The 26,958-nt window shown below is 47.5% G+C and overlaps 1 protein-coding gene and 1 long non-coding RNA gene across 3 annotated transcripts in view; one reads left to right on the forward strand and one right to left on the reverse strand.

Moving 5' to 3' along the window:
• The window catches only part of LOC146860824 (sperm-specific sodium:proton exchanger-like), a 4,630,975-nt gene that overhangs the window by 4,012,784 nt on the left and 591,233 nt on the right, over positions 1–26,958 (forward strand). The gene's annotated exons all lie outside the window — the stretch shown is intronic.
• The window catches only part of LOC146860828 (uncharacterized), a 151,548-nt gene that overhangs the window by 16,120 nt on the left and 108,470 nt on the right, over positions 1–26,958 (reverse strand). For both annotated transcript variants that reach the window (XR_014978874.1, XR_014978873.1), the window contains one exon: positions 9,991–10,049. This is a non-coding gene — a long non-coding RNA (uncharacterized LOC146860828). The remainder of the gene's footprint in view (positions 1–9,990; positions 10,050–26,958) is intronic.

The raw sequence follows: 26,958 nt of genomic DNA on the forward strand, positions 1-26,958 counted from the left end.
GGAGGTCAGCGGATAAGTGTATGGTGTTGGCCACAAGAATATGTTATTTAAAACAAACTTACTTGTGGCCTTGAAGGCGGACACCTCTAGGCTTACCAGTGAATCCTGAAGTCGGGGCCTGGGTAGCGAGGGGTAAATACTGGGCCCAGCCAAACCCCCCAATCAGAAGGCCCATTAGCACAAAAGTGCACCATAGGAACATATCTTAGAACTGTGGTTAAAGAGGAGAACAGTGTTCCCAACTTCCGGGGAGGCCATCAAACTTTCCTACAGAAGGGTAAATTAAGCCAAATCCATGAAGGCAGACATCTTTACGCTTACCAGCGAATCCTGAAGCCGGGGCCTGGGCAGGAAGCGGTAAATACAAGGCCCAGCCAACCTCCTAACCAGAAGGCCCATAAGCACAGAGGGCATCAGAGGGACACATCTTGGAACTGTGGTCAAAGAGGAGTAGTTCCCAACTTCCGGCTAGGCATTCTAATTTTCCTACAAAAGGGTAAATTAAGCCAAGTACATGCCCATAAAATGAAATAAGAAGGGCTTGGTAAATTAGCGCTTGGCCTCGTTAGCGCAAACACAACAGGGACCCCGATAGGAACGGGGAGCACTTGTCAGAGCTTGGTAGGGAATTGGTCCAGCTGGATGGACTGGTATCTGCAGGAGTTTATAGAGCCTGCCATGGTGGGGGCGCCCCAGATATGATGGTGGCCACATCCAGGGCTTGTCAGAGTTACAGGGTGATCCAGAGGCTTAATGATACATAGGGGTACCCTCTTCAGGAGCACACTAGGGGTGCAGAAGCCAAACAACCCCAGGAGTCTTTACGGCAGGACCGTGGAGGAAAGCAACGGCGACCCGCTAGTCCTTTGGGCGGTTGTAAGCCATAGCAACCGGGGGCTTCCCTGGACACGCTCCGCCCCTAAAAAGGCATGAGTAAAGGGATGAACTGGTGGTCCACTGTATTTATGGGGGATAAACACCACAAAATGGTTGCACCAATTGCGTTGGCCACGGTGCAGTTGGCTCGTCTGGCGGGCAGAGCAGCTTAGGTTACTCACCGATGCCTGCCCTGTGATCGCCCATAAGTTAACCCACCACGTTGGCATAATTCTTGTATGAAATAAACCTGCAGCAAAATGTTTTCCCACAAACAAGTCTCATGTGGTTATTTATTGCTGTGCATGCTATGTCTGCATGTTCGGGTGAGTTGCCTATATTGGCACTAAGAGTCTACCGGCCTTAGTCTCAGATCGAGCAGGGTTGAACCTAGTGCCTCCCTGTCTGAGGCTAGTGAAAGCAGCTTTTCGCAGCACCGGGGGCCACAGTCAAGCAGCGCAAACAGCAGAAGGGGGCAAAAGAGAAACCTGCTGCATCTGCGGTAAGGAGAGACAAGGAGCCCCAGATAGTAGTTGCTTTAAATTGGGACCATTATGATACTCAACTGTGCATCAGGATTACGGGCATGAGAGCTTGTTTTCCGCTAAGTATACTACCCACACTGGCATCGGTGACAAATCAGGGGAAACCCTACATTAAAACTCATCTTTGGCACTATCAAAGCACCAAGCAGAAACCCGGGCCGAGAGCCTGATTAGCCACTAAACAACTGCAAGGTGTCCTAAAGAAGGTGTTCAAATCTTGTGCAGAGATTGGTGTAAAACGTAATACCATAGAGGAAAGAACAACGGTAGTGGAAGCTGGTGTGGGGGGTCCTTAAGGGACAGGTTGAAACTCAGGAAGGACAGATCTCAGATATCATGTATGTAGGAAAGTAGGATCTTTGTTTAATGTTTAACCCCACTTATTGCCTGGTGTCAGTATGTTTTGATTGTAGTTTGCTGGGATCCTGCTAAACAGAGCCCCAGCATCTGTGCTCCTCCCAAAATGGCTTTGGTAAGTACTTTGGTACCCCTACAATTGTCTACTGGTGTACCCTTTTAAGTCCCTAGTATATGGTACTAAGGTACCCATGCAAAACCAAAGGAAATGAGTGAGTGCTTGCAATGTTCAACACTCCGTCCATCATTTCCTTTGGTTTTGCTTTGTTCGCCATAAGTTGGCAGGGTATGCTCAGACGTGAGTCCCTTGCTCACTTTGCCACTGGATTCAAGCAAGCCTGGCTGAAGACGGCTGAAATGCCAGAAAACGGTCCTAGGAAGCTTGTTTGCGGGACAGGGAAGACATGGCTTGGCAGTTCGGGCTGGACTGTTCCCATGAGGCACAGGGTCAGACTGATTTGCATATGGCCATGTCTGAACTGGGGTGGCAGAGTGGGCTAAAGAACGGTGATGGATTAAACCCAGATCAGTTGACTGGGGGTGAGTGCTTGCAATGTTCAACACTCCGTCCATCATTTCCTTTGGTTTTTGCTTTGTTCGCCATAAGTTGGCAGGGTATGCTCAGACGTGAGTCCCTTGCTCACTTTGCCACTGGATTCAAGCAAGCCTGGCTGAAGACGGCTGAAATGCCAGAAACCGGTCCTAGGAAGCTTGTTTCCGGTCCAGGGAAGACATGGCTTGGCAGTTCGGGCTGGACTGTTCCCATGAGGCACAGGGTCAAACTGATTTGCATATGGCCATGTCTGAAATGGGGTGGCAGAGTGGGCTAAAGAACGGTGATGGATTAAACCCAGATCAGTTGACTGGGGGAGAGTGCTTGCAATGTTCAACACTCCGTCCATCATTTCCTTTGGTTTTTGCTTTGTTCGCCATAAGTTGGCAGGGTATGCGCAGACGTGAGTCCCTTGCTCACTTTGCCACTGGATTCAAGCAAGCCTGGCTGAAGACGGCTGAAATGCCAGAAACCGGTCCTAGGAAGCTTGTTTCCGGTCCAGGGAAGACATGGCTTGGCAGTTCCGGCTGGACTGTTCCCATGAGGCACAGGGTCAGACTGATTTGCATATGGCCATGTCTGAACTGGGGTGGCAGAGTGGGCTAAAGAACGGTGATGGATTAAACCCAGATCAGTTGACTGGGGGAGAGTGCTTGCAATGTTCAACACTCCGTCCATCATTTCCTTTGGTTTTGCTTTGTTCGCCATAAGTTGGCAGGGTATGCTCAGACGTGAGTCCCTTGCTCACTTTGCCACTGGATTCAAGCAAGCCTGGCTGAAGACGGCTGAAATGCCAGAAACCGGTCCTAGGAAGCTTGTTTCCGGTCCAGGGAAGACATGGCTTGGCAGTTCCGGCTGGACTGTTCCCATGAGGCACAGGGTCAGACTGATTTGCATATGGCCATGTCTGAACTGGGGTGGCAGAGTGGGCTAAAGAACGGTGATGGATTAAACCCAGATCAGTTGACTGGGGGAGAGTGCTTGCAATGTTCAACACTCCGTCCATCATTTCCTTTGGTTTTTACTAAGGTACCCATGGAATAGGTACACCAGGGGTCTCCCATGGAATGTAGCATGTATTATGCCACCCATGGGAGTCCACTTAAACTCTGACTACAGGCCTGACTTTTCAGCCTGTGTGAGATGGTGCTTGCACCTCTTGTGACAGATATACGTTTTCTTATATCCGAGGTCACTGCACTTAAAAACCAAATATAAAGTCTCCCCTATAGTAAGCCCTTCAGTCCAGAGGACAGGGCACTTGGTTACAAGTGTGAGAGTGCCCCTGCATGAGCAGGACACCCCTACAAACCCTGGAGTTGATTCTCCAGGCTTTTGTGAGTGAGGTCAGCCATTTTAAGATATATAGTGGATATCAGTCATTACAAGATGTCTAACTATATAATGGCTTCAACAAACCTAGTAATGTTTGGTATCAAACATGTTGGAATCAAACCCCAACACCGATTCCACAGTTGGAGGTATGATCCTATGTATGTACTTGGGGCTCCTTAGAGGAGCCCCTGTAGCTCCGGTTACAGCCTTATCAGGGTCTGAGAGCAAGCTAGTGCTACTGCAGAACCACATGCACTGTTTTTCCCTCCTGCTGCTTAGCTCAAGCAGGGGAAGGTTGAACAATATGTTTCCTTTCACAGGGAGGTGTGATCACCTCCCAGACAGGAATTAATGTATTGGGCTGGGGAGGGGGCACTTTCCAGCACCACCAGACTGCATTGAAGGGCACATTTGGTGCCCTCCTTGCATGCACCAATTTGAGCCAGTTCAGAAACCCTTGTTTCCCTCTCTGGTGTGAAACTGCACAAAGTACATTGGAGTATCCTCCTCTCTGTCCAGCCCACCTCTGGGAGGGATCCCTGAGATGGTCCAACTGTTTCCTTAGGCATTTAAGGGCTGCCCTTGGGTGGGTCCTCAGATTCATCGTGGAACAAGATGCATCTCTGAAACCAAGACACTCTTCGACCATCTGGACACTTAGACTTTTCTGGACTTCTCTTGGAATCAAGACTGCATCAAGGAAGACTCCTGCTGTTCTGCAAGTATTCTGCCATGCCTGTGCTTCACTCTGGATCTCCAGGAACCTGTGGGCATCAAGGACATCAGAAGTAATCTCCCTTGGAATGAATGAGTTACCCCCTGCATATGCAGGCACTGCACCAAAGCTGATTAATCTGCTGATCCTGTCACCCTACAGACCTCCTGATACTCAACAACATAGGTGGTGGATCCCCAGAGGCCTTACCTGTTTTCCCTTTATTTGAAGGACAGTATCCCTTGTCAGAGCCAATGGGGCCGAACCCCTGTGAACTGTGTCGACTATTCGTTGGCAAGGCTTGTTGCTTCTGCACTCCAGAGATCTTCAGGCTATAAGAAGCTCCTGCCTACAGCTTCTCATTCCTTAAAGAATAGCACTATCCCTACATCTTCTGTATCGTGGTCCTCCATCTTTGGTGAGCTGCCTGAGGTCATCTTGCGACTCCTGTGCCTTCGGTCCTCTCAAGGGTCTTCTTCTGCTTTGGCCTGCTCCCCTGCTTTCTCAGAGCCTGCTCTGACTCACCTGCATGTGCTGAGTCCCTTGGACCTTGCTGGTCCCAACAATTGCATCTTTTTGCTTTCTACATCATTTGCGGCTGCCAAGGCTTGTTGGTTGCTCCTGCCAGACATCGATTACCTGGACACTGACATTCGACATGGGACAGCTAGTGTACGGCTTCTGGTCTTCCACAGCGTTGCTGGGTCCCCACAGCTGCAGCGACAACATCCTTGTGAACTCTTCTTAACTTCCCGACAAAGTTAGGCAATTGTGCTTCCGTGCCTCCTGGTAACCTCTGAGTGGCATAGACTCTGTCCCCTCTGATTGCAGCTTCACCTCTTTAAGAATCCACTCTTGGATTCCACCAGACTTCTTCACAGATTTCTCTAGAGGCATTTCTTCCTGAGTCGCCCATTTTTGTCTACGGGCGGTCTGATGTCACTTTACCCCTATGCACCCAGCTTCCCTGGTGCAGGTAACCTGTTTCCTTTGGGCATCCACGGGTGAGGTGGCTCTCCAACCTTCTGTTCTCCAAAGGGTTTCTTTGGGGTCCTCTGGTAAGTTTCCTTTTTCTTTAAAACTGCAACCGCGACTAAACTATTGACTTCTATTGAACACACAGCTGTGTTTCCACTCTGCAAACAGCCTCCTTGGGGTTCCAGGGTACCCATCTTGGGTGGTTCCTGGTTCACCAAGCTCTTCTAAGTCCTTTGGTCCAAGTCCTGTTCTTCTTTGCACTTTGCATTCCACTTATTTAGTATATATTTTGGTCTCCCCCTGGAGACCCGTGTATATTTGTACTACTTGCCTGATTTCTTTTAAGTATTATTATGTGTATAATTGATATCTCCGGGAAGGAAATATACTAAGTGGAAGTGATTGTGTTGTGTTAATAAAAATCCTTATTTTTCGTAAACACTGCATGGTTCTTTCTCATCTAATCTACACTATTGATTAAATGTGGTGAAACACTCCTTCAAGATAAGCCTGAGGGCTGCTCTCCACACCTACCCCTTTGAGAGCTTTAAGGTTGTCTAAGACCACTAAAATCATCATAAGGGTTTCCAGGATTAGTTCAGGGTGGATCACTCTTTTAAGTGTACACCATATACTAAGCCAGCCTCCTACAATGTGGAATATTGAAGATTTTAAGAATCTTCAAAGACAGAGCAATTTACAGTTCCTTGGGATAAATGAGGGGATCAAAGGCAATGACATTAGAGCATTCATGTTGGATCTTCTCAAAAGTACCTTTCCAGAGCTTGCGTCTTGGGACTGGGAGACAGAGGTTAAAAGAATGCACGGATTTCACCTAATGCACAAAAAACAGGGTCACCTTGATGGAGCAAATGAGAGCCGTCCTAGAGCACCTCTTGTCTACTTTGGGACTTTCTTTCTTAAGGAAGCTATTTTTGAGAAGGTACGCCCTGACGCCCAACGATGCTTTAACGGTCTCATTTTTCGTCCGCCTTGATTTCTGCCACGTTAACGTGGAGCGGAGGTGGCAAATAAGGCAGCTGATTAAGCCCGGCTAAGCGGTTGGGCAGAAGTGTTTTTATTAGCCCATGCTCGCCTAAAAACTATTTTCAAGGGAAAAATAAGAACATTTACCTCCAAGATTTAGGCTAAGGAGTGTCTGACTGGCCTTACTTCACAGTGCTAAGTTTAGCTTTTCCAGAGTCTTTAACCGGACTGTGCCTGGTTGAGTTTGCCATAAAACCCATATGTACTTTGGTGGGAGGTGGAGGGTTCTTCTCTTACCTATGTCATTATGAAGCTGTTTTCTTTTAGGTATTGGATAATTTCTGCTCTTGTGCCTCTAAGTACAGTGGTATAAAAGCTATGGCAACAGAGGGGGACTCCAGGGCTTTATTTGGAATGATCCCTGCTCCTTCTCTCTCTCCCTGTACTCTGAGAATCCCTATTTGTGGGGCTTCTCCTGCCTTTGGGTGGGGGGTCTTTTTTTCTGTTTTTTTTTGCTCCTCTGATTGATGGACAGATTTAGGTTTAAATACCGGGAGCTGGGGTGAGGGGAGCCTGCAAAGGCGGGCACAGGAGCTATCACTCAGGCCATAAGTTGCCTGATTACCCCTTGTGGTTGGTGGTGTTTGGGTAGGAAGGGGTCGGGAGGGATGGGATCGGGGACATGGGGAGTGTCACAGGTTTTTTTGGGGGGGGTGAGACTGGTTCACTGGGGCTTGGACAAGTTGCAGTAGGTGGAGGGGCAGAGAAGGAGCTTAAGGTTGCGGTCAAAGGCGAGGCAGTGGGGAAAATGGTCAAATACATCAGGGAAGATACATTAACACACAGAAGATTGTTGAGAGGTTATCTCGGCAGCATGCACTATTTCCTGGTGCTTATGAGGCAGGATTGAAGGTGTTCATTCCTTAATTATCAGTCCATTAAAAAAGATTCACTTGGGATTCTTGTGTTTCCTAATGGATCCACATTTTTTTATTCAATCAATGCTTTCCATCAATAGCAGTCAGCGCAGCCCAGCCAACGCGTTTCGTCCCTACAGTCATCATCAGGGCTATAAATCAAAACATATGTATCAATCATATGAAGTTGGCTTTATAATTTACATATTTACACATCTACAACATTATTTCCATGAATACAACAAATTGAACAAAATCCCCCCACAAGACTCCCTGTCTATATACACTCCACTGTAGACATTCTGTCCAATAACATCTTAATGACATATGAAATAGGTTTTTATTTTATCTTGACCCCCCTATTTATGCATGATCAATATCTCTATATATTGATGTGCTTTCTCCTTTCCAGCCACACCCTCAATGCCTGTATACCACCTTGTAATGTTTAGAAAAACCTCCTGTATGCCACCCTGTAAAGTTTACAAAACCTCCGATCTGTATATTTTGGAATACTGCACTCCCTCCCTTTAAAGAATCACAAGTTCCATCTCTAATGTGAGCAAAAAACACGTAATTATTACCTCAATGTCACGATTCAGTCAGGAGACACAATTCACATAAATGTTTCATATCCTGTTCTCATTGATCCCTATAATAAAAGAGACACTACTGCCGACCCATTTGGTTACTTATTACATCCAACCACCGTCCATTAACCTGAGTCGATAAATATACATGCCAAAAGGGTCCATTTACTTTGGCCAAAAATAATAATCAATGCGGCAATTTCCTCAAGCCCTTGTCCATGCCCATGTTAAAGGTCTCATTCTCCTTGCCTCTTCTCCTAACGTACCTATTTCTTTAAATAAACCCATCAAAACTACCAATTCTCCATCTTCACCATAAATTCTAGCAAATCCTCACAATTGCCCCACAAACAGTTCCCTCCTCCTGTTCACATACCATGCTGTCAGTCCCAACAACATGTCCATAGAGCCCTCCTGACTGCTGCTCATCCAGTATCCATCTAGTTAAATGCTGAGCCATAGTCTCCACTCACCCTTTTTATACTTTTGAGTTACCCAATCATGAATCTGTATGCATTAGCTGCTTACAAGTTCCCTATCTGGTCCTCTCCCTCTGGAGCCAATCAAAAATCTGGATTTCTATCCTCTCATTAGAATAAACTATGTGCATATTCCCTATCTGTTACGCTCCCTCCGGGGCCAATCAAAAAGTCTGGATTTGTATCCCCTCATTCATTAGTATGCATAAGCTGCATGCAAGTTCCTTATCTGGTCCTCTCCCTCCGGGGCCAATCAAAAAGTCTGAATTTCTATCCCCTCATCCATTAGTATGCATAAGCTTCATGAAAGTTCCCTATCTGGTCCTCTCCCTCAGGGACCAATCAATAATCTGGATTTCTATCCTCTCAGTAGAATAAATTATGTACATTTTCCCTATCTGTTACTCTACCTCCCGCACCAATCAAAAAGTCTGGATTTCTATCCACTCATCCATTAGTATGCAAGGGTTTAACAATGACCTTGCCTCCAAAACCAATACAAACTGAAGCAGGAACTGAGTTTGAGGTTAAGTAAATTTTAGATTCAAAGGAAAGCAGGGGTCAAGTCTATTATTTGATAGATTGGAAAGGTTAGGGCCCTGACGAGATGTCCTCGTTTAATTAGGGCCTTTCAGAAAAAATGTCCTTGTAAACCCACACCGGGAGAGCCTCCCTTGCAGTGGGGTACAGTCAGAACCTCATACCCATCTTCAAGAAACCAGAGGTCAGTGAGCGTAATTTACCTACCGCCCTATAGAAAGGTAAGGAAAGGAATTGCAAGGACCTGGAAGAGGCTTGGGTTAATTTCCAAGATGGCTGCCAAGAGAGCCAGCAGCCAAGCAGCATTCTTGTCTTTCAAAATCTATGAAAGCAATTTAGAATGTTAGGAGAGCTCACACACAGATCAGCACACTTCATCTCAAGATTTGAAGGAATGGGATAAGATGTGTCTTGGAAGTAAATTTTAGATTCAAAGGAAAGCAACGGTCAAGTCTGTTATTTGATAGATTGGAAAGGTTAGGGCCCTCAAAAGAGGTCCTGGGAGTTGGCTTCTGATGTGCATGCTCCTCGTTTAATTATGGCCTTTCAGAAAAAATGCCCTTCTAAACCCACACCGGGAGAGCCTTCCTTGCAGTGGGGTACTGTCAGAACCTCACACCCATCTACAAGAAACCAGAGGTCAGTGTACATAATTTCCCTATGGCCCTATAGAAAGGTAAGGAAAGGAATTGCTAGGACCTGGAAGAGGCTTGGGAAAATGTCCAAGATGGCTGCCAAGAGAGCCACACAGCATTCTAGTCTTGCAAAATCTATGAAGGCAGTTTAGAATCTCCGCTCTGAGCTCACACAGTAAGGCATTTGTAGTTTTGTTATGCCTTCGTTCGAGTGATAGAGGAGCATTCAGTTATTTAGGAGATAGTGTCTCGAGGTTTGCGCATGTATTCTGAGAGAAATTAGAGTCACCACAAGCTCCGAAAATTCTGTGGAGATTTTCAACCAGCGCATGAGTATTAGTGAATTCTTAGTATAGCAAGAGAAGCTGGCAGTGAATTTGAAAAAAGGAATAATCCTTTACAGAGGTTTTGCTAGAAAATTCCTTGTACAGAATTGTAATATGAGTCATACATGAGTCATTGTATATACTTCTAAATACTTACCTGTAAATGAATCCACGGTCGTGTTCTCCTCATTTCCTATTCTGAAGGTGATAGTAAACCTAATAAGATAAAAGATAGAGCGTACAAAAAGACAACTAGGTTACCTCAAGTTAATTCAGTAAGAAAATCGATAATTACACAAAGTATCGCTAGCCTACTTACAACATACAGAAAGCGATAATTAAAGGAGAGAGGCATTGGTCACACCTAAGTTGGGTAGGTACATTGAATTGCATTAACCCTGTATCTTGCATAATTAATATTAAGCTATAGAGTCAGTAGGTTACAGAATGTCATTGTATTACAGTTCCTAACCCTATTCAATAAAAAGAAAAACAAGCATTGGCATAGCCAATAGGTCTCGCCTTCAGTACCTTATAAGTGTTTAGTTATCTAGCACAATATCCTTAGTGAAACAACATCAACTGTTGCATAGCTAAACACTTATAAGGTTCCAAAGGCGAGACCTATTGACTATGCCAATGCTTGTTTGTTTTGAGAATCTGGTCACCCTAACTTACAGGAGTGCAAACTCCTCCTCCCTTGCTTTGGCCTCTCAGAGCCAGCCCAACCCCAACTCCCGCATAGAAAAAGAAAATGATAGTAACGTCCTGTTTTTATCATTTTCTTTTTTGCACTGCTGAAACAGCAGTGGGCGAAGCTCCTTCGCCTTAACGGAGGAGCCACCACTGCAAGTTCTACTGCCGCCTTCTGAACGCCGTCACGTGACTCCTACAACCGCCTTCTGAACGCCGTCACGTGACTGTTCTTCTGCTTCTCATGCCCGCGTGCCAGCCAAAACTCATAGCCAATTCTATTCCACCACAGAATAAATACGAGTGGGCCCTTTGTAAAGAGTAAACACTAAACCTACCTACACAGAATATTCAGAGACCACAAAACTATGAACTATTAAAGATAACATTCCAATAAAAAAAATGTAGGGAGTCTACATTTCTGTACGCAAAGATGGAACAGATAAATGCGTTTGCACAGTTTAACTTTTCTTTTGTTTCTGCAGGGCAAAAATATCGTTGCATGTGGGCAAACCCATTCACTGACGGGCACCCTGACCAACTTTTTACACACTAAAAACGGGGTTATCTTTACGGGAGTAAATCTGCAACTATTTTCAGGGCTTCACACTAATTGAAAAGGTTTTGTGACTACGCAAGCATTCAAGTTTATTGTGCTTTAATGCCCACATGTGAAGTGCGCAAATTGTTTTGTTAAGTTTGAAGTTTGCTTCTTTTCATGATCACAGTTGTACAACCAAATCACAGTAACAGGTTGGTACTGTAAGGGAACTATACAAGATAGCACATGTTGCCAGAATTACAGGGCAGGGAAACAAAAACAAAAATTCATGCTACCATATGTTAACTTTTTTCACCACTTGACTGTATTTACACCACAACTCCTCCTCCAAATATCCTATTCACCACACACCTTGGTGTGAGCCCAGTTACAAAGCTAAAATGTCCGTCGTGTGCGACATCTTCGGTCTGTCCTGGTATTTTTTTTTTGCAGCATTTTTTATTATATTGCACAAACTCGACCCGAAGGTATTGGATGGAGAGCTTTGCATGCGCACCAGTTACATTCCACGAGGATACCGATACATTCATGTTTTGGTAGGCACGGGGAGATGAAGTGATTTGCCCAGAATCACAGGCTATTGAGCCGACGCCGAGATTCACACCTGGCTCCCCAGTTCCAAGGTCGGAGCTCTGAAGATCTTCGATCTCATCCATCAGCATCTCTTCCAGTCCCTATTTTTCCCCGTTGAAACCTGGGACTCGTAGTCTTTAGTTTTTGAGGGGACAGACAAACAGAACTAAAAATACCAGAAAGCAAAGTAGAAACTCGGACTGTGCGAGCTACATTTATATCGAATAGAAAAGAATAAAGCTCTATGACAAGGCAAAAAAAATTAAACCCAAATGCAGCCCCGCGGCTGAGAAAGTGAAACAGTACTCCGGCCTAACAAGTGGGAGGGGTGGGGGGAGGGCGAGAGAACACACAGAAATTCCCTTGCGGGAGTGAGCCTTGGGCTCCATGTGTTTGCAAGTTAATTACAAACATATGGTGTCAAGCTCGCTCCCGCAAGGGAATCGCCACACGTGCACACATTGCCATTGAAAGCAATGCAATGCGTGCACGTTTTTGGCTGAAAAGCCAAAGCGATTTCTAAAGGTCTTTTTCCTATGCAGCGCAAGCGCGATGCGTAGGCGATAACTAAAAAGGAGAAGACACGAACATAGAGCGAGCGAAGAATAGAAGAAAAACAACAGAGGAGCCAGGAGTGGCTGTCTCTTCTCTGTCCCCTTTTCCCCCCTTTGAGTTCTTCAGTTACATGATGCACTTTGTGTGACTGGGAAGTCGGAGAGGGGATTGGGAATTTACATTGTTTCGCTTCCGTGCATTATTGGTACTAGCTCTTACACTATCTAAGAAGGTGTGTTTAAGGTCAAAAGGAACCCCTGGCCTTATCCAAATCAATGCCCAGCGAGCATAGGCCGAAAAGGTAGTTGCAAATATCTACCCTCTCCATCTCCTGTATAAATGTTCAACTTCTCTTCCGATTAAGTGAGTCTCCTGGAGGAGGGCTACATGTACACCCCTCACTTTAAAAAGGAGTACACATTGTGCCACTTAGCCATAGACCCCATCCCTCGTATATTCCACTTTATAAACTTTAACGCATCATGTGCAGGCGACATAATGTCAAATCACATCCCACCAGCCACTCCCTGCAGCCCTCCCAATTTTCAAGCCCCCCAGTTATGCACACCCACCTTCCTCTGAAACTTAATAAGGGAAACCGTTAAAAAGAAACCATGTCGAACAACTACCCGATCCCAGGACAGTATGGCAACGGCCAGCCACCCAGATTTTAAGTAGATATCAGTAGTTAGGTGAGGCCCAGAACCATTGTGATGAGAACCAAAAAGGAGGGTGTGGCAAAGTTGGGAAAAGACCCAAGAGCAGGAAAAGCTGTGTGTTGCGCACAAGTCCTAATTGACCGTTCCTGGCCGGAGCCCGGGCACCCAGCGGGCAGCCCCCACCCCCAAGCGCCCCCAAATATCTGTGCCAGACTTCAATATCAAATAAGCTCATCTGCTGTCTTCGGGGTCACCACGGGCAAAGTTATGTTACCACTGCGGGAGGAGTCTGACCCTGACCCTTCAGTCTCTCCCAGGGAGTGGGATCCCGCTGCCGATGGCAATCTCCTGTCCTGCATGATCACTGCCACCGCCTGCAATGCCTAGACTCTCTCTTTCTCTGTTTGTGAGGAACTCGGTTTCTTTGGGGCACCTCGCCCCTGCTGCCTCCTGAGTCATTTCCTGAGTTCTCAGTCCCGGAGTGGCCCCACAGTCCCCATGTCACCTGTGGTCTCTCTGTTTTAAATCCCTCTAGCCATTCCCACGCCATTTTGGGATCTTTGCTGAAATGTGTCTTCCCATCCAAAAGTATATGTAGCTGGGCTGGCAATATCAGGGAGTACTGGAGACCCTCTACTCTCAAGGCTTTCTTGGCTTCGAGGAAAGAGGCACGACGCCTTTGTACCTCCAGTGTATAGCCAGGGAAAAAGGAGAATTTGCTGTTGTCCACCGTGTGGGGGCCCTCTACCCAGGCCTTTTGCACCAAGGTATATTTGTCCTTAAAGTGGAGGAGCCTGGCCACCACTGGGCACCGAGGCCCTCCAAGGTCTGGCGGCCTGGCAGGGACACTGTGCGCTCTCTCCTATATATAAAAGTTTGACAGGCCCTCCGGTGCGACCACCATTTTGAATCAGCGCTCCTAAAAAGTAACCATGTCACTACCCTTCGCTCTCTCTGGCAGCCCCAGGACCCTGATGTTGTTCCTCCTGTTCCGTCCTTCCACGTCTTCTGCTCTCCACTCCAGCATGCGGACCTTGTCAGTCAGGCTGGAGTGGAGACTTGGTATCGGCTATTGCGTCTAATATTCTGGACAGTTGCTGTTGTACAGGGTCTTCAGAGGTATTGCTGACTGAGTCTTTCTGTGCCTGATCTTGGGCATTCTCCTCCTGGTCCAGGGTGGCGCCCGCTTGCTTTGCTCTAGGTTTGCCCATCGTGAGAGGGGTTGCTCCGAGGCAAGTATCTTGCCGATATCCTCCTGTTGTCACAAAATCTGGGCCTCAGTCCACCTCATTGGAGCACAAACAATCCAGCTCCCACTAGGCTGCCACTCGATATTGGTGTTGCGCCTTATAATGCCAGGCCAACGTTCACGAACGCTCACTGGAGTGGGTGTCACAATCGGGGTGATGGGTGTCAGGGACCCTGCAGGAGCATGTAAGCCAGCTCAGCCCCCCATTCTCGAGTCCCTGGAGGGACTTATCTGTGCTTAGTGTTGAGGGTCTGGTCCTGGCAGCTTCGTCTCGGTCAGGTAGGCCTTGCCCCCCTCCTGGGTGCTATATGGAACATCCCCTGCAGCAGTGTCTGCCTCAATCATACACTTCCTGCATGGGTCAGTACCAGGACCTTCGAAGTATGGGCCCAGGCCCTTAGTGCTCACACTCCCTTTGTCCATCAGGATCCCGCTGCGGCCACCACGTTCGCCCAAGGCATTTCCTCATACCTGACTCCAGCTCAATAAGAGTCTCTAGCCCCTACGATGGCCTGGAAACAGTCTCGTCCACCCCTGCCATTCTCTCCTACTGCCATCTCCACCGCGCCCTGATTCAGGCCTCTGGAAATCACAGCCACTCCTCACCGTGGCCCCTGCGTTGCTGCACACCAGGATTCAGGACCCCGCTTCGGGGCAGTAATGGCGCAGTGCTGCCAAGGCAGCAGCTAGTCTCCCAGGCTCCGGTCTCGCCACGGCAGTCATCTTGCTGCTATCTTCACTTCATCTATAGGTCCCTTGCTGGAGTTCCCTCACACCTACAGGCTCTTTCTTCACGGCCACTCAGACTCAGGCTGTCCCACTCACCTCTGTTGCACCGGAGGTCCATACCCCAGCTCCCGGCCACAGCACGCCATGCTACTGCATCCTCCAGTCTGCATACAGCGACCCCGACCGTTCCTCTGCAGCCCAGGTCCTGCTGTTCACTCCGTACTGCTAGGGGGTCACTTCCAGAGCACCTCTCGGCCAACGGGCCGGTCCGTCGTAGCCCCAAACGCCGGGGCCGCCTCTGGCTCTACTAGTTTGCAGGGGACCTAGGCCGCCATCTTGCTGTGATGCCGTTCACGATCCTGCTCCTGCAGCCATTTAATACATATAGTGGACATCAAGTAAATTACGAGATGTCTAACTATATATTGACAGCACTGAAACCGGTCATGTTTGGTATCAAGCATGTTGGAATCCGCCCCAACACCGATTCCAGTGTTGGATGTAGCATCCCATTTACTGGGGGCTTCCCTAGGGTGCCCTCCGTATTCCCAGTACCAGCCTTTTAGCTAGTGCTGCTGCTGACCACAGACAGGAGGATTCTGCCCACCTGCAGCTGAGCCAACCTCGAGCACGGGAAGGTAGAACAATAGGTTTCCATGCAGGGAGTTGTGACCACCTACCCAGACAGGACACAGTGGTTTGGGCTGGGGTGGGGGTGCTTACAAGCGCCACCAGACTGCTTTGAAGGGCATGTTTGGTGCCCTCCTTGCATACTCCAATTTGAGCCAGTTCAGGGAGCCCTTGGCTCTCACTATGGTGCAAAACTAGACAAAGGACATGGGAGTATCCTCCCCTCTGTCCAGCCCCTCCCCTGGGAGAGACCCTTGAATCGTCCCAACACTTTCACTAGGTTAGTTAAGGTCTTACCTGTGAGTGGCTCTTCAGATTCGCTGTGGGACAAGATTCAACCTCGAAACCACTTCAACCATCTGGGCACATTGGACTTCGCTGGACTTTGCCTGGAACCGAGACTGCATCAAGGAAGACTCCTGCTGCTCCTGGTCTAGCTGTTCTGCAAGTCTTCTTCATGGTCTGTGCCTGTGCTTCAACCAGGTTCCTTTCCAAGCCTGTGGGTATCAAAGGCACCCGAAGGAATCTCCATTGGAGTCACTATCCTGCATCTGCAGGCACCACAATGAAGCTTACTGGTCTGTGGCTCCTGTCGTCCCACAGACTCCAAATGGCTCAGCAACACAGGTGGTGGTTCTGCAACACCCTAAAGGTCGGAACTGTCCTCTCTGAAAGTTTAAGGCCAGTATCCCTCATCAGAACCACTGGAACAGAATGCCTGTGCACCAGATCGACTTGCTATTGCTTAGGCTTGTTGGCTCTGTCAGCCAGAGATCTTCTACACGAAGCTCCAGCCTCCAGCATCTTCTCTTACCAAGATCTCCGTCCTCACTGCATCCTCTGCACCGTGAGCCTGCAACTTTGGTGAGCTGCTCGAGGTCCTCTGCGACTCGGCTTTCAGCCTATGTGTCCTCTTGAGGGTCTTCTTTGGCTTCAGTGTGCTCCCCTGCTTGCTTGGGGCCTGCTCTGACTCTCCTGCATTTGGTGAGTCCCTTGGACCTTGCTCCTCTCAACGTTGCACCTTCTTCGTTTACCACATCTGTTGCATCTGCCATGGCTTGTTGGTGCTCTTCCCGGACACCAACACCCCCTGGTTCTTGACTTCCGACATGGGACAGTTTGTGAATGGCTCCTAGTCTTTCACAGCATTGCCTGGTCCTCACAGTTGCAGCGACACGGTCACCGTCATCACTCCTGCATCTTCCATTATCAGTGGTCATTGGTCTACCGTGCGTTCTGGCCACCTTCGAGTGGCATAGATTCTGTCCCTTCTGCTTGCAGGTACTTCTCTTCTCTATCCTTTTTAGTTTCGGGGGGCTAGTTGGTCCAGGGCAGTTTTCATCATTGAGTTTTAGATGTTTGTAAGCTCATCTGTGTTGAGGTTGTCTATGGTGGGCGGGTGTAGGGATTAAATGTTTCTTCCAGGTCAGTTAAAGGGATCAGATTGAGGTTTCTACACCACTGGCAGGGTTTCAGGGATCAAGTGGGAGGAGTTATTGCTTGGTTGATGTGGAACAGAATGATATGGTGGTTAAATGGGAGAGTGTCGTTTATGCTAATTAATTTGTGTTGGGCTATAATAGCATCTAAGATTGAGCCTCTGTTGTGGGTTTGTTCCTTGCAGTGCTGGGTAAGGTCTTTGCTGAGCACTAGTTCATTTTGTGATTGAATTAGTATGTCCTTCTTGTTATTCAACTGGAGATTGGAATCCCCTAGGACTATGTTGTGGGAGTTATCAGATCAGGTAGTTGTTCACCGAGGGCGGGGGTGTTTCCTTGTGAGTGATAGATGAGATGACATTTTGTTGTCTTTCAGCTTTTGGCAGACCCTCCAGCATTTCGCGATTTGGCAATTCACGAAAAAATTGCAAAATCAGCTGGCAAGCGCAACGGCCTCGATATTTAACAAACCGGCCGCGAAAAAAAGACTCCCGGTAGAGGCAGAAAAAAAATTCTATTTTATTGGCTGTACGGGCATACGTCACCCTGTGAAAGGGCTCTGTACACCTGTATTAGCTGCCTGCTTCCTCGATTACAAATAGTTATGAAAGAGGAGCGAGAAAAGGAAAGTATCGCTTCTCTGCTCTCCAGCTTGCAGGCTTGACTGGAAAGAATGTAAACAAGCATTGGCATAGCCAATAGGTCTCGCTTTTGGGACCTTCTAAGTATTTAGTTATGCAGCACAATATCCTTGGTGCAACCACATCAACTGTTGCATGGCTAAACACTTATAAGGTCCCAAAGGCGAGACCTATTGGCTATGCCAATGCTTGGTGTGGTTGTGTGTGTGGTTGTGTGTGTGGTTGTGTGTGGTTGTGTGTGTGGTTGTGTGTGGTTGTGTGTGTGTGTGGTTGTGTGTGTGTGGTTGTGTGTGTGGTTGTGTGTGTGTGGTTGTGTGTGTGTGTGTGGTTGTGTGTGTGTGGTTGTGTGTGTGTGGTTGTGTGTGTGGTTGTGGTTGTAGGTGTGGATGTGGGTGTGGTTGTGGGTGCGGTTGTGGGTGTGTGTGTGGATGTGTGGTTGTGTGTGTGGTTGTGTGTGTGTGGTTGTGGTTGTGTGTGTTGTGTATGTGGTTGTGTGTGTGGTTGTGTGTGTGTGTGGTTGTGTGTGTGGTTGTGTGTGTGCTTGTGTGTGTGCTTGTGTGTGTGGTTGTGTGTGTGGTTGTGGTTGTGTGTGGATGCGGTTGTGGGTGCGGGTGTGGTTGTGGGTGTGTGTAGATGTGTGGTTGTGTGTGTGGTTGTGTGTGGTTGTGTGTGGTTGTGGTTGTGTGTGGTTGTGTGTGTGCGTGTGTGTGGTTGTGTGTGGTTGTGTGTGTGCGTGTGTGGTTGTGTGTGTGTAGTTGTGTGTGTGTGTGGTTGTGTGTGTGGTTGTGTGTGTGGTTGTGTCTGTGGTTGTGTGTGTGGTTGTTTGTGTGGTTGTGTGTGTGCTTGTGTGTGTGGTTGTGGTTTTGTGTGGTTATGTGTGTGGTTGTGTGTGTATGGTTGGGTGTGTGGTTGTGGTTGTGTGTGTGTGGTTGTGTGTGTGGTTGTGTGTGGTTGTGGTTGTGTGTGTGGTTGTGTGTGTGGTTGTGGTTGTGTATGTGTGTGTTTGTGTGTGTGTGGTTGTGGTTGTGTGTGTGGTTGTGGTTGTGTGTGGTTGTGTGTGTTGTGTGTGTGGTTGTGTGGGTGTGGTTGTGTGTGTGTGTGGTTGTGTGTATGGTTGTGGTTGTGTGTGTGGTTGTGTGTGTGGTTGTGTGTGGTTTTGTGTGTGGTTGTGTGTGGTTTTGTGTAGTTGTGGTTGTGTGTGGTTGTGGGTGTGGTTGTGTGTGTGTGTGTGGTTGTGGGTGTGGTTGTGTGGTTGTGTGTGGTTGTGTGTGTGTGTGTGGTTGTGGGTGTGGTTGTGTGGGTGTGGTTGTGTGTGGTTGTGTGTGGTTGTGTGTGTGTGTGGTTGTGGGTGTGGTTGTGTGGGTGTGGTTGTGTGTGGTTGTGTGCGGTTGTGTGTGTGTGGTTGTGTGTGTGGTTGTGGTTGTGTGTGTGGTTGTGTGTGTGGTTGTGTATGTGCGTGTTTGTGTGTGTGTGGTTGTGGTTGTGTGTGTGGTTGTGGTTGTGTGTGGTTGTGTATGTTGTGTGTGATTGTGTGTGTGTGGTTGTGTGTGTGTGGTTGTGTGTATGGTTGTGGTTGTGTGTGTGGTTGTGTGTGTGGTTGTGTGTGGTTTTGTGTGTAGTTGTGTGTGGTTTTGTGTGGTTGTAGTTGTGTGTGTGGTTGTGGGTGTGGTTGTGTGTGTGTGGTTGTGGGTTTGGTTGTGTGGTTGTGTGTGGTTGTGTGTGTGTGTGGTTGTGTGTGTGGTTGTGTGTGTGTGGTTGTGTGTGTGAGTGGTTGTGTGTGTGTGTGGTTGTGTGTGTGTGGTTGTGTGTGTGGTTGTGGTTGTGGGTGTGGATGTGGGTGTGGTTGTGGGTGCGGTTGTGGGTGTGTGTGTGGATGTGTGGTTGTGTGTGGTTGTGTGTGTGGTTGTGTGTGTGTGGTTGTGGTTGTGTGTGTTGTGTATGTGGTTGTGTGTGTGGTTGTGTGTGTGGTTGTGTGTGTGTGTGTGGTTGTGTGTATGGCTGTGGTTGTGTGTGGTTGTGTGTGTGTGGTTGTGTGTATGGTTGTGGTTGTGTGTGTGGTTGTGTGTGGCTTTGTGTGTGGTTGTGTGTGGTTTTGTGTGGTTGTGGTTGTGTGTGGTTGTGGGTGTGGTTGTGTGTGTGTGGTTGTGTGTGTGGTTGTGTGTGGTTGTGTGTGTGTGTGGTTGTGGGTGTGGTTGTGTGGGTGTGGTTGTGTGTGGTTGTGTGTGGTTGTGTGTGGGTGTGGTTGTGTGGGTGTGGTTTTGGGTGGTTGTGTGTGTGTGGTTGTGTGTGTGGTTGTGGTTGTGTGTGTGGTTGTGTGTGTGGTTGTGGTTGTGTATGTGTGTGTTTGTGTGTGTGTGGTTGTGGTTGTGTGTGTGGTTGTGGTTGTGTGTGGTTGTGTGGTTGTGTGGGTGTGGTTGTGTGTGTGTGGTTGTGTGTATGGTTGTGGTTGTGTGTGTGGTTGTGTGTGTGGTTGTGTGTGGTTTTGTGTGTGGTTGTGTGTGGTTTTGTGTGGTTGTGGTTGTGTGTGTGGTTGTGGGTGTGGTTGTGTGTGTGTGGTTGTGGGTGTGGTTGTGTGGTTGTGTGTGGCTGTGTGTGTGTATGGTTGTGTGTGTGGTTGTGTGTGTGTGGTTGTGTGTGTGTGTGGTTGTGTGTGTGTGGTTGTGTGTGTGATTGTGGTTGTGGGTGTGGATGTGGGTGTGGTTGTGGGTGCGGTTGTGGGTGTGTGTGTGGATGTGTGGTTGTGTGTGGTTGTGTGTGTGGTTGTGTGTGTGTGGTTGTGTGTGTGGTTGTGTGTGTGGTTGTGTGTGTGTGGTTGTGTGTATGGCTGTGGTTGTGTGTGGTTGTGTGTGTGTGGTTGTGTGTGTGGTTGTGTATGTGGTTGTGTGTGTGGTTGTGTGTGGGTGCGGTTGTGGGTGCGGGTGTGGTTGTGTATAGACGTGTAGTTGGGTGTGGTTGTGTGTGGTTGTGTTTGTGGTTGTGTGTGGTTGTGGGTGGTTGTGTGTGTGTGTGTGTGGTTGTGTGTGTGTGTGGTTGTGTGTGTGGTTGTGTCTGTGCTTGTGTCTGTGGTTGTGTGTGTGGTTGTTTGTATGGTTGTGTGTGTGCTTGTGTGTGGTTGTGGTTTTGTGTGGTTATGTGTGTGGTTGTGTGTGTGTGGTTGTGTGTGTGGTTGTGGTTGTGTGGTTGTGTGTGTGTGGTTGTGTGTGTGGTTGTGGTTGTGTGTGTGGTTGTGTGTGGTTGTGTGTGTGGTTGTGGTTGTGTGTGTGGTTGTTGTTGTGTGTGGTTTTGTGTGTTGTGTGTGTGATTGTGTGGGTGTGGTTGTGTGTGTGTGTGGTTGTGTGGGTGGTTGTGGTTGTGTGTGTGGTTGTGTGTGGTTTTGTGTGTGGTTGTGTGTGGTTGTGGTTGTGTGTGTGGTTGTGTGTGTGCTTGTGTGTGTGGTTGTGGTTTTGTGTGGTTATGTGTGTGGTTGTGTGTGTGTGGTTGTGTGTGTGGTTGTGGTTGTGTGTGTGTGGTTGTGTGTGTGTGGTTGTGTGTGTGGTTGTGGTTGTGTGTGTGGTTGTGTGTGGTTGTGGTTGTGTATGTGTGTGTTTGTGTGTGTGTGGTTGTGGTTGTGTGTGTGGTTGTCGTTGTGTGTGGTTTTGTGTGTTGTGTGTGTGATTGTGTGGGTGTGGTTGTGTGTGTGTGTGGTTGTGTGTATGGTTGTGGTTGTGTGTGTGGTTGTGTGTGGTTTTGTGTGTGGTTGTGTGTGGTTTTGTGTGGTTGTGGTTGTGTGTGTGGTTGTGGGTGTGTTTGTGTGTGTGTGTGGTTGTGGGTGTGGTTGTGTGGTTGTGTGTGGTTGTGTGTGTGTGTGTGGTTGTGGTTGTGTGTGTGGTTGTGTGGTTGTGTGTGTGGTTGTGGTTATAGGTGTAGTTGTGGTTGTGTGTGTGGTTGTGGGTGTGATTGTGTGTATGGTTGTGTGTGTAGTTGTGTGTGTGGTTGTGGTTGTGTGTGTGGGTGGTTGTGTGTGTGTGGTTGTGTGTGTGGTTGTGTGTGTGGTTGTGGTTGTGTGTGTGTTTGTGTGGTTGTGGTTGTGTGTGTGGTTGTGGGTGTGGTTGGGTGTGGTCCTGGTTGTGTGTGTGTGATTGCGGGTGTGGTTGTGTGTGTGTGGTTGTTTCTGTGGTTGTGTGGGTGTGGGTGTGTGTGTGGTTGTTTGGTTTGTGTGGTCGTGTGTGTGTGGTTCTGGTTGTGTGTGTGTGGTTGTGTGTGTGTGTGTGTGTGGTTGTGTGTATGTGTGTGGTTGTGTGTGTATGTGGTTGTGTGTGTGTGGTTGTATGTGTGGTTGTGTGTGGTTGTGTGTGTGTGATTGTGTGTGTGGTTGTGTGTGTGTATGTGGTTGTGCATGTGGTTGTGGTTGTGTGTGTGTGGTTGTGTGTGTGTACTAAAAGCATCTCAAAATAAAAGAACACAAACATTGAGTTTGTGGAAAGAGAAAGCACGTTGTAAGTCAAACGGGCGCAGCAAAGCATTAACACAACAACAAAACAAACAAGATCACTTAGCAAAGACTGAGTGCTGATAATGGTTACACACATCATCTTAAGAGTTCGATTGCTGCCAATGTGCACTCAAACCTGCCCCCTCATTGTGAGTTGCACCCCATATTTCATGAGTTGTAAGTGCTGCACCCACCATAGCGCTTTAAGATCTAAAGCGCTACATAGGTCTAATCGATTAACCAGTCGCCAACATGCTGTGCTTTTAAAGAGAATGTGCCAAAAGTTTCCAGCTTCCTCATCGTGTCCTCATGATAGCGCCAACGAAAGGACTCCCTGAATGGTGCAACAGACATGAAGCAGCCACTGCGATCAGAAATAAACACTGTGAACGTAGTCCAGTTTCACAGTAGCATTTCCTTAATGTTCTCTAAGTCACAAAACAGTAATACTAAAAGCATCTCAAAATAAAGGAACACAAACATCGAGTTTGTGGAAAGAGAAAGCACATTGTAAGTCAAACGGGGGCAGCAAAGCATTAACACAACAACATGTTCTTTGATGTTTGATGTTCTTTGAACGAGAACATCAAAGGGGCGCCGCAAAAGTGATCGCGGGCGAAAGTGAAAGTGATTGCGGGCGCTTGATGAGCATGACGAGGTTTGCCAGCCTCTGCTCCTAAACGCGCGCCCGCGCACATGCACTGTAGCTCTAGGCTGGCCATGGTAGCATTTTTTTAGCCCTCGCAAAAAGTCTCGCCAGACCAGCGCATGCGCTGGGTCAGGCGAGACCTAAAAATTAGGATCCCAGCACGGGGATGGGCGGGGCACGCAGAGAAGGAAAAGGACTCTGCCTTTTCCTTCTTGCGCACGGAATACACTGACAGTGTCTGCTCTGCCCTCCCCCCTTTCTTTCTTCCTCCCTTTTCTTCCCTCTCTTTGTCTAGTAGCTTCTCCTCTCTTACTGAAAACCCTGACTTCAGAAACGGTTCTCCCCCTCTCCTTTCTTCTTTCATTGATTTGTTCCTCTGTGAAATGGATCCAAAAACAGAAAAACACCGTAACCCGTCTTTTTCTGATATTTTTCTTTTGCAAAGCAGTGCTTGAAATAGATCAATAGAAGTGCAGGTACTCTGTAACAGAGTACCTGCTTGTTTCTGAGAAGTGCCTGTTCTCTCTCTCTCTCTCTCTTTACTCCATACCGGACAGTATCGGCCCATTGAAAGCACTGTTCCAAAGTCCAGCTGTGGGAAAAAAAGGTTCAACATATGAAAAATAACTAAATAAAGCCAAACAAAGTGGTAGCAAATTGGGCAGATTGATTTTATTCATACCCAAAACATTTGCACCACTCTAAAAGTTTGCCAGTGAAGCACTACTTTTGTTTACTTGTCTTTCTTTGAATAGCATTGTTTTCCCCTGGGCAGGGAACTAGTGCACCAATCCTGGAAGCACTTCAACACGTGGATTGGAAAACAAAATGTGTACTACGGCTCGGTGTTCAGGGAATCGGTCTTCTTACTATACTGCTTACGTTCTGTAAGGATAAAAGCAATGGGCATTGAAATGGGCCCATTCCGTGCCCTGTAGTCAAGTCCTTAACTTTTCAGGCAAAATTTCTGAATAGTGAGTATAAAAGCGTTAAAGTAACCATGTTGTTCCTGCTTATATTTCACATGCTGTACTTAATTTTGCATTCCCTATGAGTGTTGGCTTTTTCCAGGATGATGTTACCTTTTTTTTGTAGGCAGCATGTTGCTCTTATCTAGTGCGTAATTTAAATTGAGCTGCATCCAGGTGTTTATAGCGGGCACAATTGGGTTATAGTTGAGGGCAGTGCGAGTTTCTCTAAGTGGGGCAGCATGGTGTTTAGTGGGGGAAAGGATGTGACACCATGGTCAGAGCTGCCGAATTTGGAACTGTGGAACCTGGTTCTGAAGGATGATTTTTGCCAGATGTCTGTCCTGTCAGCACTACCCATAAAAGGGAGTCAGTGCACGCGACACAAGAGGAGGCTTTGTAACTGCACCCAAGGAGCGAATGGGGGCTGTGTGACTGCACCCAGGGAGCGAATGGGGGCTGTGTGACTGCACCCAGGGAGCAAATGGGGGCTGTGTAACTGCACCCATGGACCAAAGAGGGGCTGTGTGACTCCACCCATGGAGCCGTGAAAGTGGTGCCCCGGCAGGGGTGCACTCATGGGTGCTAGAACATCTCAGGGAGAAATACGGCCCCCTCCCACAAGGTTAGTAGGTTGGGAGATTGGAGCTGTGCTTCCATAGAGCTGCACAAACTTTAAACATGCCTATTACAAAGAGGAATACTATGCTAAAACAGGTTCCATTGATTTAGAGCTGAAAAGGAATGATTACGAGTAAAATAAAGTGCTGCAATAATGCCGCTAAATTTTCATTTTTGTGCTGCAAAATTTGCAAATTTATGCCACAATATCCTGGATCCTGGGGGGTCCGTTTAGGGTGGTGCTGAAGTATTCAAATATTGTATATGAGAAGGAGTTTGTTTCCGCCATTGTGATACTGTTTTTATGTATGATGGCTGCGCTACCAACGTGGTGGAACTTCCTGTCTTTTTTGATGATGGAGAAATCTCTGGGACAAAAAATTCAAGGAAAGAATGATTAGTTGAGCCACGTTTCTGTGAAGAACACAATGTTGTGTCGTAGTATGGCTTCAGCCACCTCTGTTACATGTTTAGTTGCTGACCTACAGTTTAGGAGCATGCAGTTCATCTTGATGGTGGTGGTTTACTTAAGGGAGGAGGGAGCCAAAGATAGTTCAGTGCGTTAAGATGGTGGTCTGGTAGCCCTAGGTGGTTTGATCTGTCTGCCAATTCCAGTGATCGCCTGGATGTTAGAGGTGGGGGGATTCTGGGGTGTCGTAAGGTCATAAGATTTTGCTAGATCCGTTGCGCCTCTCATGGACATCTTGGGGCTCATTCTTTTTGGCCTGTGAGAGTGGTTGTTGAGAGGGGTAGTGCACCAACTGTTCAGTTGGGATTTGGTTTTGATAAGGATTTTGTTGATGCCTTGTGTTACTAAGTCTAGTTGCCTTTAAAGGCGGGTTAGAGTTGCTGTTATAGAATTCATGGGCATAGGGTTCAGTGGCAAGAGTGAGTCTAGTTGTCTTTCCAAACGATTTGACATTTGGCTAATTTGACCGTAGACACCAGCTTCAGTGTAAAGAGAGTGGAGGTATTAGGAGTGAGTTAGCCTGTAAGTGATGTTCAGGGCTACGGGGCTGTGGGTCATTGGGAGTAAGCATTTCAATGCCACATGTTTATTCCTTAGTGTGGACTATGGAGTGTGCCTCCAGGGTGCAACTTTGTGTTTTCTTGGCTATAGTTAGGGTTGTGATTAAAGGTAGGTTGGGTTTTCCAGGGACAGGTATCTCTGGGTTAGAATTTTGTGTGGTGGGGGGGAAGAGGAGATATTAAGGGGTGCCCTGGGGGCAGGTTTTTCATGGGTTGTAGAGCTGGTGATGGTGTTGGGCGAAGCTCTGGCTCAATAGGATGTTTGTTACAGCTATTGATTTAGAGGGAGAGAGGAGTTGGGAAAGTCGAGAGGGATAGGGGTAGTAGGTGTAGAGTTGCATGTTTTTAGGGTGGTGTGACGGTCGGTTGCATGGATTCAGTGTGAGCTTCTGGTGAGATTGATGCATATTATTCCCTGCTGTGTGCCCTGGAGAGCGGGTTGGGTTGTGGAAAGATTGTTGGAGGGATGTAATTGGCTTGTATCATGGCATTGCCGTTTCTGTATATTGTGATGGACGTGTTGCCTTTGAGAGTGGGTGAGTTTTAGATCAGCAGTCTTTAGCTGTAAGTGATGTTGGTGGTATTTATTATTCGAAAGTGGTTTGCTAGATTATTTCCCCATTTAGCCGGGGGGTAGTGTAGAAGTTGAAATCAGGTTTTTCTTGTCCTTTGGAAATGATGTAGTAGAGGTCTTCTATGAGTGTTTTGAGGTGTGGTGTGAGTAGTCTGTTTGAAGAGTTTGATGGCGTTGCCTGAGAGGTTGGGGGGTAGGTGATGGAGAAAGAGAGTGGACTTTGTGGTTTCAGGTTGTTGGTTTGCAAAGGGGGAAGAGTTCTGAGGAGACCTGCAAGTTCTGTTGTGTATTTCTTGTCATTTTCTTTGTTCTAAGGGGGTCTCATGGAGGGGGCCCTCAACTAGAGACTTAGACTGTCTGCTATCCAAGGGGAGATAGAAATGCTATGCTTCACGGGCAGGACAAAACACAGGAAGAGAAAGTTAAGCCCTTAGATAAGGAGCAAGCAGGTAAGGGTGACAATGGAGCCGGACAATTTGTAAATGTTTATGAATTGGAATAGAGGTAGTGCCTAACCTGGGGTAGTCTGGGATGCCTTTAAGGCAGGGGAATGGTGGAAAACCCTCCAGTTTAGTCTGAATTGACAAAAGCAAAGCCAATTGTGGATTAAATAACTCTATCAGAACCTCATTAACGCTGAGGCTCTGCTTGTCACTGTAATAATTTTGGGGAATGACCCAGGTCTGGCCCAATAGCAAACTGCAGTCACTAAGGCTAAGATTAAAGAAATTATGGCTAAAATGACTGCAGGAAAACTCCTTGCTAGGAGGCAGAAGTGCTATGAATATTACGAATGCCAGAAGGTGGCAGCAGGATCAGAGATACTGGTGGCACCTTAGTCTGGGATCCTGAAGGTATCCCGGAAATCTTTAGGGAATACCATGAAAAGTTATATCAGAGCCAGTCTCCATGCAGCGAGGAGAACATTGCACCATTTTTGGCTCTAGCAGCTTCGGATATACTCACTCAAGAGGATCTGAACCTTCTAAGGGCTTATTCTTCCGTTGAGGATACTCAAGCAACTTTACAAGAGCTACTTACTGGCAAGGCCATAGGTGCTGATCAAATCCATTTGGAATTCTA

Source organism: Triturus cristatus, chromosome 3_1 (genome assembly GCF_964204655.1).
Source record: "Triturus cristatus chromosome 3_1, aTriCri1.1, whole genome shotgun sequence".
In the NCBI taxonomy this organism is placed as follows: domain Eukaryota; kingdom Metazoa; phylum Chordata; class Amphibia; order Caudata; family Salamandridae; genus Triturus; species Triturus cristatus.